This window comes from Gopherus flavomarginatus, chromosome 1 (assembly GCF_025201925.1).
Source record: "Gopherus flavomarginatus isolate rGopFla2 chromosome 1, rGopFla2.mat.asm, whole genome shotgun sequence".
NCBI classification, from domain to species: domain Eukaryota; kingdom Metazoa; phylum Chordata; order Testudines; family Testudinidae; genus Gopherus; species Gopherus flavomarginatus.
In genome coordinates this window covers 103,307,683-103,320,456 of record NC_066617.1, presented here as the reverse complement: position 1 = coordinate 103,320,456, position 12,774 = coordinate 103,307,683, and the positions used below count along the sequence as shown (strand labels likewise).

Sequence of the window (12,774 nt, the reverse complement as noted above, 5' to 3'; positions counted from 1 at the left end):
TGATGTACCCCCTGGAAGAACTCTGCATACTTCCAGGGGTACACATACCCTGGTTGAAAACCACTGTTCTACACCATCCAATTTAAGTGCTGGGCAAAGAAAGCATGAACCTGATGTCTATCATATAAACATCTCTTGTGACTAGGTTCACCTGAAAGAGTCTGTCACCAGTCTCACATGCATGTAGCATGATGCACACAGAATGAAATAGAGAACGGTTCACCTCTTACTTCCCCATTTATCTTGGGGGTCAAAGGGGACATCATCCTAAGCGAGTTATTTGAGGAAAGCAGTGTGCAAAATCTTTGCTGGAAAGCAGAGTCCTCAGCAAGTACTTCATGCACAAGAGCTAACATGGTAAGCCAGGATAACACAATATAATTAACTGTTTATCATCAAGGGTCACACACAGCTAGACAAAGTTTCCCATAATGTGATAATCTGACAGTGGGATAACAGAGCTATTCCAAGAGAGCAGAGTCTTGATTTCTATCCACCTTATACCACCTTATAATAATTTGTTTGTATCACAAGGAATTTCAACTTCTATTTGACAAACTGCAAATATCTACACTCTATTACACGTACAGTCTATTGCCTGGTGTAAGTTGCATGTATGCCACACTCCTTTATCTTTCATTGGTAAAACAAAAAATCTAATATTTGAAAGGTGGGTATGCAAGGCTGTGGCACTCAAAGAGTTAATATGTGTAAGTTCTTGAGGCATGAAAGACAGATTTTATGGAGGACAATATGTCAGTATGACTTGGAGATGAAAGGAGACAGTAACAGGCGAAACATCATTGAAATTGCTTATGGAAGGATCTTCTGGATGATCAATATTCCTTGTGACTGAGATTCATGTATGTAGCCACCTTGCGGTATGCCTAAAGCATCTCACTAGGTGCTAAGCGTACCATTATAATAGGCAAGCTCCTTTTCAGCTTGGCAGCAGTGCTGTTATTGACAATCAGGACGAGGGATGTTGCAGAAATAGGACTGCTTACTTCTCTTTATTCAGTGATTTCTGAGTTGAGATGAATCTCTCAGATATCAATTTTCATGGGTATTTAGAGAATTTACTTGTTGGGGCCTGCTGCAGCTGGGAGCAAACATCTCAATAATTCTAGCTACTGCTGACACATGTAACGTGGGCTTGGCAGAATTCAATTTTTTTAATAGTTTTGATGGAGAATATCAGTGTTTCTTTTCAAGCACCTTTTCAATTTTTATCGATTTAAATTTTCACAGTTACAGGAAATTATGGGGGCAGGCTATGGGGAGGTCAGACAATTTTTTAATGACAGCACACACAGATTCTAAAAGTTAAAGTTTATAACCATTAAACACAAAACTGTCAACATCACGTGTCAAAGTATACAAAGGAAATGCCCTTAAATCAAACTTTAATAAGTCCTCAAGCAGAATTTTTCTTACTTTGCCTACCTGTACATTTCTATTATTATCCATTAAAATATTTTTTCTTCAGTTTGTTCATGTAGGCCAAATCGATGTTTATGAACGTTTACCAATAAAAATCTAATCCAAGACAAATAATATGTAATCAAACAGAGCTAAGGCTCATGAGAATGTGCAGAGTTCTATTTGCAAAGATTCACAAACTGAACCCCAAAGTTCAATGCACAGGGCTTGAAAGTAAGTTAACTCCCATAGGTTCTTTTAGAGAAAGTTCAGTTAGCTTAACCCTCTCGTATGGGAAAGTTCAGTTGTGTAAGGTTCTCATTGCAACTGCACCCCAACAATTTCCCAACAAACCTTGAGACTCCCTCATCTTGAAGGAGCTATTTTCAAGGGAGTTCCAGGACTAGTTTTGGGGAAGAGGATAGCTGTTCAAGGAATAATGGACCCAGAGCCTTGGAAGAGGAAAGTCCTTTAGCTTCCCAGCAGTGTGAGCCACCTCAGCCTATGTTTGCTGAATTTTCAGGAGAATTGTCTGAGGTTCATAAATGCCTCAAGTTGCAATTCCAAGGCTCTGTTCAAGATAATGTGAGGTTTGATGAAAGTATTTTGTGCAAGCCTATTAAGTACTTTCATTTGGGTCCCCTTCGCAACATTGCAATCACTGGGCCACCTTAGCAAACACATTTCTGTTTACTAAATTTAGTCTTGCACTTCCTGGTGAAGAGAGAGCATTTTGGAAATTAAATGATAATTCCTGTATGAAAAATGATGCCAGTTTGTAAAAAACAGTCTGAAGGGCATGTGCCAGACACAGGCCACATACTGAAATGGCAGCTGCCCTTAGATTTGCAGACAAACACAAAGATTTCCTTTTCTAAATTGCGTGGGATGAAATTCAGTGTTTGAGAAAATCCAGAAATCTTCCATTGGTGGCATAATCACATCACTAGTACCACCACCCCCTTGCACACATCAGCAGATAAGAGGAAAAATTTCACGGCTAGAATAATTTTTGTTGGCAACAAGGGTGTTGATCTGGACTAGAGGAAAGAGGACAGATTGCATCTCTTAACTACTTGGACTACCCCTGCACATCCCATAGAAACAAAACAAAACACTGTTTTGACTAGCAGAGTGAGAAAACAGAACTTAAAAGTTACACAGAGTGAGATGGAGACAGAGAGAAAGATCAACACACCGGCAAGAGAGACATGTCACAATGCATGCACACACAGCACATGCAGATCTACAGACAGACACATAGATGCTGTATATATGTTACTCTAGGAAAATAACTAAAACTACTGAATAATTGTTGGGCTGACATATAGGGCCGCCCGGGGGGGGGGGGGGGAGGGGCAAGTGGGGTAATTTGCCCAGGGCCCCGCAGGGGCCCTCATGAGAGTTTTTGGGGGTCCCTGGAGTGGGGTCCTTCACTCACTTCTTCTGCTCTGGGTCTTAGGTGGCAATTCGGCAGCGGGGGGGGCCTTCCACCCTGAGACCTGCTGTCAAAGAGCTGGGTCTTCAGGGCAATCCAGCGGCAGGTCCCGGAGCACAAGGACCCCCCACCGCCGAATTACCACCGAAGTGGGGGTCCCCCGCCACCGAGGCCCCCAGGCCCCCTGAATCCTTTGGGTAGCCCTGCTGACATATGGCGTATTTGCTTGTTAGTTTGCCTTCTTTTTGAAGCATTAGGTTTCGGGCACTGCTGTAGTAATGGGTGTGATAAACGTGTGCTGGTAAAGGACTGAACTATTTTTTGCCCACCCTCACCATTATAAGATGAGGCAGAATTGGAAAAAAATTATATCTTCCATATTGACCTCAGTAACGAATGTTGTGTGAGATAGGCACAATACTGTACAAGAGACACCGATAGATTAATGCAGTACAGCAACTCTTATCTTCTTGTTTAGATAAGAACATAAGAATGGCTGCACTGGGTCAGACCAATGGTGCATCTAGCCCAGTATCCTGTCTCTGACAGTGGCCAAAGCCAGGCATTTCAGAGGGAATGAACAGAACAGGTAATCATCAAATGATCTATCCCGTCACTCATTCCCAGCTTCTGGCAAACAGAGACTAGGGACACCATCCCTCCCCATCCTGGCTAATAGCCATTGATGGACCTATCCTCCATGAACTTATCTAGTTCTTTTTTTACCTTGTTATAGTCTTGGCCTTCACAACGTCCTCTGGCAAGGAATTCCACGGGTTGACTGCTGCATGAAGAAATACCCCTTTTTGTTTTAAACCTGCTGCCTATTAATTTCATTTGGTGACTCCTAGTTCTTGTGTTATGAGAAGAGTAAACAACACTTACTATTTACTTTCTTCACACCAGATACCTGACACCTTGACAAGGAGTATATGTCAAGTATCCTCCTTGTATGTGTGTCCTAAATTGAGAGGAATGTTATTGTCAGCTGTTCAGCTAGCTTATTCCTTTCATCTAAGGGCCCACCCATACTCATGGTCAGTAGTATCTCAGTCCATAAGTATCCCCATGGATTTCAATGAGACCACATACAGAGCTTAGGACTACTCAGTGTAAACATGGGTGGCACAATCTGGGCCCTTACTATCCCTACACAATCATGCATGTGCAGTAGTGTGGCATGCCTAGGCTTGCTGGGCTCTTCTATGTCAAAAGTTACTGCAGTAGGAAGAGTTTAAAAGAAAAAGGACAAGTGCATCTTAAGGCTGAGGGTAAAATATTCTAACATGGCTAAGAGTACGTCTACACAGCAACTAGACACCTGCGGCTAGCTCCTGCTAGCTGATTTGAGCTTGGGCTGCAGGGCTGTTTCATTGCTGTGTAGGCTTCTGGGCTCAGACTAGAGCCTGGGCTCTAGGAGTCTACGAGGTGGGAGGGGGTTCCAGAGATTAGGCTTCAACCCAATCCCTGAAGCCTACACAGCAGTCAAACAGCCCCACAGCCTGAGCTTGAGCTTGAGCTTGAGCCGGCTGTTGGGTTTTTTCTTTGCTGTGTAGACATTCCCTGAGTTACCCAGGAGCCTAAATCCCACTGAAAGTCAATTGCACTTAGGCTGCTAAGTGATTCGGAATCTTTTACTCCGAGTCTTCCAATCTCCCCCACCCCGTGAAGAGGTGTAAGCTCTCTTCTTATAAAATTGTGGGTATTATTGCACATCATTACCCTGTATGAAATCCTGCAGTGTTTTGTACTGTAGCTTTTATAACACAGTGATTGTTACAATTGGCCAATGCATCTGGACTGGTGTGGTTATAGCAAAACTTTTACATAATTCTGAGATCCTGAAAATTTATTTTTTTGTTTAGCTTCTGTGAAATAGCTATTTTCACTTAAAAACACCCCAAACAGTTCAAATTGTGCATGTTGTCAACGCAAATTAATTTTCCATCCCTCCAAAAAAATTGTTTTGAAATACTGAAAAATTCACACTTATCATTCAAAAATATGACCGTACTTTTGAGCCTCAATTCACTCAACAGTTGTGGAGGAATCATTACAGACCGTTGAAGGAAAACCCCCCACAAAATTGTGAAAGTTCCTCATGAAATTGGATCATGTTTGAAAATACAAAACCAAATGTGAAAAACCCCTCATTCCCTAACTTTACCTAATTTCATTTTTCACACCCCCCTACAGTTATGTCTGTCCAGTAAGTTTCCAATAAACTTTGTCAAACAGATTCCTCCTTTCAGGATGCCTATTTTGCAATCAAAATGCAAAAAGGAAAAAATATCATCTGTCCCCAAGAAAAGCTGTTTGTGTCTCTGTCTCTTGTTTCTAGCTATCATAAAATCTTTTGATCTTACTGCCAGAGAAGCTCTCAATAAGCAAAGGAATGACAGAAACGCATACCTGAGCCAGCTCCAACCAGATAAAGCCACTAGCTGTGCCAAATGCCAGTTTGAGATCTTAGATTAAGTAAATTGCTTTGTGGATTTAGGGTTGTTTTTTTTGTGTGTAACAGGGTGTACTCGCCTCTCCCAAGCAGGGCTGAATTAATGCAGGGGCTTTAGAGGATGCAGCCCAGGGCCTCGGGGGGCCCTGCAGGCCCACAGATCACATATGGCCTGCTACTTCTTTTCATCTGGCCCACCGGCATGCCCCTGCCACCCCTAGGCAAGGAGCGTTCAGGCAATCTTTGCGTGCTGCCCCCACCCCCAGCACCAGCTCCGCAGCTTCCATTGGCCAGGAACTGTTGCCAATGGGAGCTACAGGGACAGTGTCTGCGGGCACGGGCAGTGTGCACCACACAGAGCGACCTGGCCCCTCTGCCTAGGGGCTGGACATGACGACCACCTCAGGGAGCAGAACAGCACAGAGCCAGGGATCCTGCCTTAGCCCTGCAGTGCCACTGACCAGGAGCTGCCTGAGGTAAGTGCCTCCCAGCCAGAGCCTGCACCCTCACCCTGCCCAGAGCCCCCTCCTGCACCCAAACTCCCTCCCAGAGCCCACACCCCAAACCTCCTGCCACACCACAACCCCCTCAGCTGGAGCTGCATCCCCCCACACACTCCAGCCCATTCCCATACTCCAAACTCCAAGGGACCCCACAAAATCTAATAGCCCTGGGCCCACAGGAAAGTTAATCCATCCCTGCTTGCAAGCACCCCTTGGCTGAGTGCATGTGCCTGCACACACACACTGTGTTTGTGGTGGGTCTTCACTGACTCAGCCCTCCAGCCAAGTCACACACAGTCTATGCGACAAAAGCAAAGCAAGCCGCTTCTGCAGTACAAGTCCAACAGGGGCCTCTCTCAGTGCCCTCTGTAACATCTCTCTCAAGTTGTCTGGAATAGAACAGTGCCCCAGAGCTCCTACCCTGGAGGCAATGTCTCCACCCTCTCAGGGCCTTTCTTCAGCTGGGCTACTACAGGTCAGTGCCCCTTCTGAAGTGCCTCAAAGTCCATGCCACTTTCCCAGTGGCTGGTGGAGGGAACCTGGCCCGCCCTATACTCTGGGTCCCAACACAGGGACCCTATAAATAGCAGCCATCCACCACATCTCTTTAAATAAACTGCATTGCTGCTAGAATTCCCTGGGCCACCTCTCCATGGCTCCAGCACATTCTTCACCCTTACATCAAGGCCTGGGCCTAGTGGATTCCCAGCAGCCAACTCAGAGCTAATTTGTGTTCCCTTCAGCCTCTGCCAGCACTGCTATGTCTAAGGTACTGTAGCTTCCTCAGCCAACCAAAGACATCCTCCACTCTTCTCCAAGTCCAGCAAAGAACTGACTTCAGTTCCTGCAGCTCTTCTTATACTAGCCCGCTGGGCCCTGATTGGCTGCTTCCCACACAGCCACTCTAGGCAGCTTGGAGGACCTCTCTACTGTCCTTTTCTGGGGTGGGATGTGGCAGGGCCATGTGGCCTCCAGTCAGGGGCCTCGGGGGCCTAGTCCACCCTATCATAGTAGGTGGTGGGGAAAGCAAGGTATTTCAAAAAAGTGTTTAAGTGGTTTCCTTGATTTTCCTGGGACTGCTAGGGTTGTAGGAGACAATATTTACCAGGGGTAAAGCAAGGCAGAATCATGCCCAGATTAGCTACAGCAGAGGCAATGGCAGAGCCAATTCTCCTACATACTTCTGGCAGCCAGCTTCATTTTGTAAGGCACTGTAGTGAGGCGGTGTGGCTCCCCTCCCCTTCAGGGAGGGTCGAGCCCTGTCGGACACCTAAGGGGGAGGGGCTACAGAGCCATGAGCCCGCCCCTCAAAGAGTCTGGCGGCGACCCGGAAGTATAAAAGCCGGCCATCAGAGCTCAGTTGGAGCCTAGCTGCCGTTGGGAGCAGACATGCTAGAGGGAGCTTGTGACTGGGAAGCTGCTGGGGCCCAGGGCAGTTGCCTTGACTGGCTGGAGCTTCCCCACACCTGTTACTGGGAGGAAGCCCTGGAGCTTCCCGGCGCCTGCTATGAGGAGGAGCTGCTGGAGCCACCCCGTCCCTGCTGTTACCCCGAGGAACCCCTGGAGCAAGCCTGGCCAGGCTTCCTGGATATGCTGCTGGACCTACTGCCCAGCCCCGGCCGGGAGGAGCCCATGTTACTGGACCTCCCGGGAGCTGGCACCACAGACCAGGTAGGCCTGGAGGGGGAAATTGGAAGTAGCCTGGGGGCAGCCGACCCCAGTCAGGCTGCAGATGTACCTGAACCAATGTCAGTGTGTTGTGGTCAGGAACCCCACTGACCATCAGCGGTGATAGCTGCCACTAGGGCCCCGGGCTGGAACACAGTGGAGTGGGAGGGCCTGCATTCCCCCTGCCACCCTTCCAAGGGTGGTAGACTCCTCCTCCCCCAGGCCTGAAGAGGCTGCCCAGATTAGTCTGTGTTTGGTGCCCTGCCCCAACGGAGGGCTGAGCTCCTAACTGACTTGTATTATTGCTCAGCCCTGCAGCAGAGGGCCTGAGCTCCCCTGAACTTTGTGTTTGCTCAGCCCTGAGACAAAGGGCCTGAGCCCCTAACTGACTTGTATTATTGCTCCGCCTTGCAGCGGAGGGTCTGAGCCCCTTACTAACTCAGTGTGTCGGTGCTCCGCCTTGCAGCAGAAGGCCAGAGCCCCCAAGCGACTGTGCAGTGTCGCTCAGCCCTGAAGAATAGGGCAGGACCTGACTACGTGTAGCAGGCCGGTGTGGCTCCCCTCCACCCTCAGGGAGGGTCGAGCCCCGGCCGCACAACGTTACAGGCACTGACTTGTTTCTTTTCTTTTAGATTTCTAAAAATATGTGCATCGCATATCTCTAGGCTCTTGCATACTAGCACACACAAAATTACGAAAATGAGTTGACATATGTCAACTAAACTTACCCAGTCTCAATCCTCGACTCAAACTGAAGGCACAAATATGTCACACCATCACTTTCCCCAGCAAAAGCCAATGTCAACAAATGGGCTTTTCACCAGGCTCCAAAAGTCAACAATCTCAGACTCTGTCAGACCAATAGTGGAAGCCAGCTTCAAAGTCAAGGGCTTTGTATTGAAAATGCCTTCTCAGGAGCCCTAAGTATTCAAGACTAGGGAGGTGATTTCTCTGGGAGGGAGGACATAGATTATATAGAGCTTCATAGATCAGTATCAGCCCCTTGAATTGCAGCTTGAAGAGAACAGGAAGCTAGTGTTATTTACTGATCATTTGTATCAATTTACTGGGGTTGACACTGCTAAGCAAGAAGGCCATTACTGTACACTCTGCACCAGGCATGTCTAAGGAGCGTCTATATTACAAAGTTTGGTTAATTTAAGTTACGCTGGCTTTCAGCTGATGACTTTTGTAAGTCATTTGGGTGGCGCATGCACACTTGGCTGTTTGCATCAGTGCTGCACATCCTCACCGCATGCAGTTGTGTCAATAGAAAATGCAGTGCACCACGGTAGGTGTCCCTGTGTGCCTTGCACCACAGTCTGATGCAATGCCTTGTGGGACACTTTCACAGTGCTTGGGGGGATACCAGCAATTCACCCAGGGATTTGTGGGAACTAGGAGTTAAATTCCCACAATTTCACTTTCTCCATCCCATACTGCTTATTCCAACCCATAATTTTGACACCTTTTTAAAAATTCCCAGAGGTGCACATACTGATTTTCAGTCTCCACCTTCTCTGTGACAGAAACCTGTATCCTGCACAGCTCAGCACAATTCTCATGACCACTGCTAATACAGGATGCACAGTCGTTCTGTATTTGCCAAACTTCAGGAACTACTACAACAACCAGCATTGTGGTGATGAAGATGAGCTGTTCAAGGACGATGAATGGATGATGGACACAGCAAATAAAAACGTCAGGTTGTTGCTGGGATTTACGAAGCAGCTCCACATGGTGAGTAGGTACTTCTGGGCCTGAGAAATGAGCAGTGATTGCATTGTAAAGCAGATATGGGATGACAACCAGAGGTTGCCGAACTTTCCGATATAAAAAACCACATTGCTGGATCTGCGTGCCGAACTCTCGCCCGAGCCTTCCAGCGCAGGGACACTAGAATAGCAGTGCTGACAGTGCAAAAGTGAGTGGCTGTGGTGCTCTGGAAGCCTGCAACACCAAATTGCTATTGGTTGGTGGGGAATCAGTTCAGAGCTGGAAAACCCAAAGGAGGGGCCATGGTCATCCAAGTATGCAAGGCCATTAAGCATCTCATGCCTCACAGAACTGTCTCTCTTAGTAATGTGTAGGGCAGTGGTTCTCAAACTAGGGCAGCTGCTTGCTCAGGGAAAGCCCCTGGAGGGCTGGGTCAGTTTGTTTACCTGCCACATCCGCAGGTTCGGCCAATCACAGCTCCCAGTGGCTGCGTTCACTGCTCCAGGCCAGTGGGAGCCGCAAGAAGCGGCACGGGCCAAGGGACATACTGGCTGCTGCTTCCTGCTGCCCCCACTGGCCTGGAGCGGCAAACCGCAGCCACTGGGAGCTGCAGTCGGCCGAACCTGTGGACACAGCAGGTAAACAAACCGTCTCAGCCCTCCAGGGGCTTTCCCTGAACAAGTGGCGGGCCTAGTTTGAGAACCACTGGTGTAGGGAATAGTAGATGGATTTGAAGCAATAGTGCTCCTGAACTGCTCTGGGACAATAGATAGCAGGCATATCCTTGTTCTGCATCACCCCATTGTGCCAATGAGTACATAAACCAAAAGGGGTACTCTTCCATGGTTATGCAAGCACCAGTAGATCAATGGGGGCACTTCACTGATATCAGTGTTAGCTGGTCAGGGAAGGTGCAGCAGGACTCTTCCAAAAGCTGCAAGCTGGGACATTCTTCCCTGACTGGTGCATTCACATTAGTGAGGTTGAAATGCCAACAGTGATGCTGGGGGACCAGGCCTACCCCATGCTCACCTGGTTCATGAAGCCGTAAACTGGCCACCTTGATAGCACTGAGGCAAGATTCAACTGCCGGCTAAGCAGGTGCAGGATGACTGAATGAGTATTTGGTCAACTCAAAACTCACTGATGTTTAATGACTAGACTGCCCCTTAGCAAGGCAAACATTCCAAATGGTATTGCTGCATGTTGTGTATTACACAATATGTTGTGAAGTGAAGGGGAAAGGCTACTGGCAAGGTGGAGGGGTGAGATGGACCAGCTGTCTGCTCAATTTGAACAGCCAGGCACAATTAGAATTGCCAATCATGGAGCTATGCGGTAGAGAGGCCTTAAAGGATCATTTTAACCGTCAGTCACAGTAGCATTGTGTCATGCTTTTGGGAACTTGTGTTCCTTCACGTGCACAGACCTGAAGTGTGAGTGTTTAATGATTCCTGTTACGAATTGTGTAATGACTGCTTGGTGCAAACTAATAAATATACTCTGATTTTCAAAAAGTAAATCTTTATTGTGCACATATACACAGGAAACAAAGTTAAAGTGTAAATAAACAAGTTAAAAACATTTTAGCATCACTGTGAGGTGACCCATATTTATGACAAACAAGTAAAACAATGAACATACATGTTTACATATTACAATGTTTCATTGATGGTAAAAACAAGTAATGCACTGTGCTTGCTGGCTGATCCTGTAGTTATCACTGGTCAGTGTAAGTATGTGGTTCTCCTCATTCTCCCCTGGCATGCAGGAGTAGGGCAAGGGTTCATACCAGTCTTCCACCTGTTTTGCTGGGGGGTACAGAAAGCAGCAACCAGGGTTTTTCTATGGAATGGAAAGCCTGCTGCATGCAGGGTCTTTGGGCATTTACCTCAATAATGTTCTGCAACATCGGTGTGTGTTGCCTGAACAAAGCCATAATGTCCTGATGCACTTCCCGATGCACATCTCTATCCCTTTGCCTCTCCTCCAGCATCTGATCTCTCTCTGCCTGGTCCTTCACCTGGCTCTTGGCCGTTCGGCCCCTCCAATCCCTGTTTTCATAGGCTGCAACTGTAGAAGATTGGAGGATCTCACTAAACATATCCTAGCTGGTCCACTTCTTTCTTCACCAGATCTGAGTCAGATGTTCAGCAGGGAGGGGACATCTCTCAAGGCCACCATAGCAGAGGCTGCTGTTAGAAACAGATATATGATTAGATTTACACTTGTAAGAGAAAGGGAATGATAAGTCTCAAAACTCCCTTACTTTATTCCCATAAAGACCGTTCATAAATAATGTGAACATTAGCTTCAAAGTGCCTTGTTTTGGCACCACTCTGCAGCTCAAGACATGGTGAGTTTGAACCAGCAGGTGAGAGAGGGGAAACTGTGGCATGAAAGGTTTAGATGCTGGGTGCGCCAGGGTATGAATATAGGAAAAGTGCAGCGAATGTTGCCAATATTTTCACAGGCAGTGGTGATTTTGGCTGATATTTCACTACTGAGGGTGACAGAGGCACAGAGAATGCTGCTGCAACTGGCGTCCCAAAGACACCCTGGCCAGTAGCTGAGAGGGTTGCAGACTATCTCCATGAAATTTAATTTGAATCTGTTACAGAGGGAAAAAGGGACATCCCTGTTCAGATTAAACACTGCCTCTACCTCTATCTGAGCACAAGACAGTAGTTTATTGTGGACTGTGTAATTCTGACTGCTATGCTCATCTGTTGGAATTCATTTCCTAATGTAGTAGTTGATTGAAGTGGCAACTATGTATGCATTCCAAAGCATGAACTTTAATTGGATACCCCATGCAAGGAATCAAAAGTTAATGCCTTTGTTATCTAAATGTGCAGATGGAATGAATGCCATTTGTAAGCAAGGCAGAAGGGAAGAGGGAGGGAAGGCTTTGGTCACTGAAAAGAGAAACAAACATGCTTATATAGAATAATGCATCTATACACTAACCTGAGCTCCTTTCGCCTTCATTACTGGGCTCATCCGTGCTCACCTGGCAGGACTGGCTCAATTCCAGTAGAGTTTTGAAGAGCTCCTGGCTCACCACATGGTGTGTGACCCCCACTTCCTCCTCTTCAGGGGTTTCCACTCCCTGTTCTCATGATGTGTCCACAGTCACATTCAGGGTGCTGATGAGGCTCCCACCAAGTATGGCAAGCAATTTGTTGTAGAAATGACAGGTTTGCAGGATGGCCCCAGTGCTGTTGCTCTCTCTCACCTTCTGATATGCCTTGAAGTTCCTTTGCTTTCACCCAAAATTGATGCTCATCCCTGTCATGCCTTGGGTTTCTGATGCTCTGTGCGATCAGCACACAGATGTCTATATTGCTTTGGTTGGTCCTTAACTGGATTTGCACAACCTCTTCTCCCCATAGTCTGGGGAGATCCAGGATGTCTGCCCTGGTCCAGGCAGGAACACATCTAGGTGTAGCTCTTTGTGCTGAGCCAGGATGGCCAGACACTCACAAAGGCCGACTAGTTGATGTGATCACCAAGGACGGCAACCAGGCATTTCAAAGACACACAGAGGTTTTTAAAGAGGGAGTAGACTT

General features: G+C 47.1%; 1 protein-coding gene across 2 annotated transcripts in view; it reads right to left on the bottom strand.

Annotated features, from left to right (window-relative positions):
- SYN3 (synapsin III) overlaps positions 1–12,774 on the bottom strand; it is a 291,194-nt gene that overhangs the window by 182,793 nt on the left and 95,627 nt on the right. The gene's annotated exons all lie outside the window — the stretch shown is intronic.